The sequence below is a fragment of the Cucurbita pepo genome, chromosome LG03 (assembly GCF_002806865.2).
Source record: "Cucurbita pepo subsp. pepo cultivar mu-cu-16 chromosome LG03, ASM280686v2, whole genome shotgun sequence".
Lineage (NCBI taxonomy): Eukaryota > Viridiplantae > Streptophyta > Magnoliopsida > Cucurbitales > Cucurbitaceae > Cucurbita > Cucurbita pepo.
This window is the reverse complement of record NC_036640.1, coordinates 5,515,911-5,520,083: the sequence shown is the minus strand read 5'-3', so window position 1 is coordinate 5,520,083 and position 4,173 is coordinate 5,515,911. Positions and strand designations below refer to the sequence as shown.

Here is a 4,173-nt window from a genome sequence, read left to right as displayed (position 1 = left end):
ATTCAAGCGATGTTATTACTCATCTGACCACGTTTTAAAAGAGACTCAAGCAAATTTGAGGGATTGAAATTGGTGTTATTACTCTTCAATGGGATTCAAAGAGACTCAAGCATACGTTTTATTATGAGTATTTCGATTTGACATTCTAAAGTATTTCGATTTGAAGTAATTGAGAAGTTTTTCCAAATGAGACTCTAAAGTAAATGTAACCAATAAAGTAAATAGGAAATAAATTATCAAATATTTATTATGAGTAAAGTTTTTCCCATTGTTACTTTTTCACATATACCATCAATTTCATATCTTCAAAAACTTTCTTCTATCCGATTTAGAGGCTCGAGCATACATTGTTTGACCATAGGCAACACAAAAACGAATTGAAAAAGTGCAATTATGACCAAACGGAGAAAAATGATAATAAGCAAAGCCATAACGCTATTAAGAACATTTTCAAGGAAAATAAAAATAAATAATTAAGTTGAACATTATTAATTTTCTTAAAAAAAATAATTTTTTCCATCCCAAAAATTTTAAGATTGGGATCATCCAATTTGAGATAGTAATAGATTAGGCTATGAAGTGATTAGCAAATGAATTATGAAAATGGTGAGACAGCTAAGTGTTTATTAAGGATATATATATATATATATTATTATTCAACAATAAAACCACTCATAAACGAAAATTCTTCCCAATATAAATACCAACACCGCACCAACCGATCTCTCAAATTACATCTCACTCCATTCCTTGCCTCATTGCAGGTAGTAGGCCGCGACAGAGAGCAACGAAGCGCCAATGACAGAGCCGATTGCTGGAAGGCCGGCAGCGGCACCGCTGCTTGGTCCAGGTGCTGGAGCCAACGCCTCGTCGTGAGCCACGACGGCGCTGACGGTTGCGGCAGCGAAGAGGACGGCGCAGGCGATCTTCTTCATCTCCATTGCGATTTATTAGGTTTTTTTTTTGTTTTCGGTTTTGGATTTTTGCGGCGTTATCCGGTGAAGAACTCGACGAGAAGGATCACCGAAAAACGCCTTCGCTTTGGAAATTGCTGCCTGATGAAATGAGATGGAATCGATTCGATTTATAGGTGGAAACTGCAGAGATTTTCGGAGGCAGGTAAGTTTCTATGGTGCTTTGATCTTGAATTTCAGAGCTATATTTAGAACAAACTTCCTGATTCGTGGTGCTGAAATTAGGTTTCAATTTGATCGGTTCTCTCCGTTTCCATGATCCTGGGAAACCGTTTTTGTTTTATTTGCCTTTTCTTTTCTTTAATTATTCATGATAAAAAAGAAAACAAAAAATAAAGATAAATATATTTAAATAAAAGTTAAATATTTAGTCTAATTTTTAGGTTTATATCTATTTAGTCGTAATTTTTTTTTTTAATTTTGTGTTTAATAGTCAATTCATCCATTCAAATTTCTTTATGGTTTATCTTATAATAATTTATTAGACATAAAATTTAAAGATAAATCAATTAATCTTAATTTTTTTTTTTAAAATTAGCCACAAAATTTAATATTCATCTCAATTTTATTTTTTTAATAAAGAAAAAAAATTCAAAATGGGATTTTTTTTTCAAAATTATAGATGCTATCAGATTTTTTTTTAGTTATAATAAACTAATTTTATGGTTTATTAAAAATATGCAACTAATTCTTTTATTTTATTTTAATTAACTATGCCTAGATTTAAATGTAAGAGATCATAATTTGTTAACAAATCTATGATTTACCAAATCTATGATTTACTTGGTTGGTTACCTATGATTTACTTGGTTTGTTATCAAATCTATGATTTACTGGTNTAAGAGATCATAATTTGTTACCAAATCTATGATTTACTGGTTTGTTACCAAATCTATGATTTACAATGTAATCTTCATTATACACCTCTATAAATACGAGATTGTGACCCAGATAGGTCACAATGTCATTCAACCTAACATACTNCTCTATAAATACGAGGTTGTGACCCAGATAGGTCACAATCTCATTCAACCTAACATACTATCAGAGCCACATCTATAAATACTGAGATTGTGACCCATACAGGCACAGTGTCATTCAATATCAGAGCCAAGGTTTATTCTTTAACAATGTCTACCATGTCTTTTTCCTCCTCCTCATCCACCATCTCCAACACCTCCTCAACTACCATGGCGTCGACCTTTGGCCCAATCCCTCTTCACCATGTTGTCACAATCCGTCTCACCAAAAACAACTTCATCATATGGCGCGCCCAGCTCCTCCCCTACCTACGGAGTATGAAGCTTATGGGCTACCTCGATGGCACCGTTGCCGCACCTGCCAAGATGGTCCCTTCCTCAACTGCTGTTGGTGCTGACTTGGTCTTTAATCCGGCCTATAATCAGTGGTATGATCAGGATCAACAAGTCCTTAGTGGCCTTCTCTCCTCCATGTCTGAGGAGATTCTTAACGATGTGGTTGCCGCTACTACGTCCAAGGAGGCGTGGGATACCCTGCAGCGAATGTTTTCGTCGTCAACTCGTGCTCGCACTGTTCGGACCCGTGTTGAGCTCGCCACGTCCAAGAAACGCAATCAGTGTGCTACAAATTATTTACACAAGATCAAAGGGTTGGCCGCCGCCGGCTCTGCCTTACAGGATGATGATGTGATCGCGTATCTTCTCGCTGGACTTGGCCCTAACTATGATCCCTTCGCCACCTCAATGACTACCAAGAGTGAAGCCCTCACGCTTGATGATGTGTTTGCACATCTAATGACATTTGAAGCTCGCCAAGTACAACACCAGGCTGAACTTCAGTTAAATCCTGGATCTTCTGCCAATTATGCTGGTCGTGGTGGTCAGCAGAAGAATCGTGGGCGTAGGGATCGTGGTCCTGGTCGTGCTCAAGGTTATGCGCCCTCTCATCCTGCTGGTGATCGTCGTGGCCCTTATGCTCGTCCTTCCTGCCAGATCTGCGGCAAAGTGGGGCATCCTGCTGTTCGCTGCTGGCATAGGATGAATGAGTCCTATCAAGATGAACCTCCTTCTGCTCCTTCTACGGCACTGGCGGCTACTTCCTCTTACAAGATTGATTCAAATTGGTACAGCGACATAGGCGCCATTGATCATATCACCAGTGACCTGGATCGTCTCGCTGTGCGTGAACGCTATCATGGAGGTGAACAAGTTCAAGTCAGCAATGGAGCAGGTTTGCGTATTTTGCATACTGGTCATTCTCTAATTAATATTGTTACTCGTTCTCTTGCATTGAGTAATATTTTGCATATGCATGAAATTTCCAAACATCTTCTTTCCGTTCATAAATTTTCTCGTGATAATGACTTCTTGAATTCCATCCTTGGCATTTTTCTATTAAGGATCGACGGTCGAGGAAAAGTCTTCTAGATGGGAAGTGTGAATCTAGATGGGAGCAGATCTACTACTCACGCCCAATGGCATGCACGTCTTGGACATCCTTCATCTGAAGTAATAAAATCAATTTTGCGTCTCAATAATATTTCGTGTACTAGTGAGTCACCTTTGTCAGTTTGTAATGCGTGTCAGTCAACAAAAAGTCATCAATTACCATATACTAGTTCTTCTCATAGGTCTTCGTCACCTTCGGAACTGATTTTTTTCGGATGTTTGGGGTCTTGCACCTCCATTTGTTGGGGGTTTTAAATATTATATTAGCTTCATTAAATTTTCGTGGATCTATTTGATGCATTATCGTACAGAAGCTCCTCGTATATTTTTGCAATTCCAAGCTCATGTTGAGCGCCTCTTAAATACTAAAATCAAGTGTGTCCAATCTGATTGGGGTGGAGAATATTAGAAAATTCATAACACATTCTTTCATTCCCTTGGAATTGCTCACCGTGTTTCGTGCCCTCACACGCATCAACAAAATGGGTCTGCTGAACGCAAGCACCGTCATATTGTTGAAACTGGCCTAGCCCTTCTAGCTCATGCTGATGTACCTATTAAATTTTGGGACGACGCGTTTCTTACAGCCACATATCTCATCAATCGTCTTCTTACTCATGTCATCGATAACAAATGCCCCTTAGAGCGTCTTTTTCATACCCCCACCAAATTACTCCTTATTAAAAGTTTTTTGGTGTGCTTGTTGGCCTCATCTTTGTCCTTTAACAAACAAAATCTCTCTTTTCGATCAAAGGAATGTGTCTTTCTAG

At 38.3% G+C, this 4,173-nt stretch overlaps 1 non-coding gene across 1 annotated transcript; it reads left to right on the top strand.

Annotated features, from left to right (window-relative positions):
- The first annotated feature begins 2,623 nt into the window (after nucleotides 1–2,623).
- On the top strand, nucleotides 2,624–2,763 carry LOC111791930. The gene has a single exon (XR_002814718.1). It is a non-coding gene; the product is annotated as a small nucleolar RNA Z247 (small nucleolar RNA).
- The last annotated feature ends 1,410 nt before the right edge of the window (nucleotides 2,764–4,173 follow it).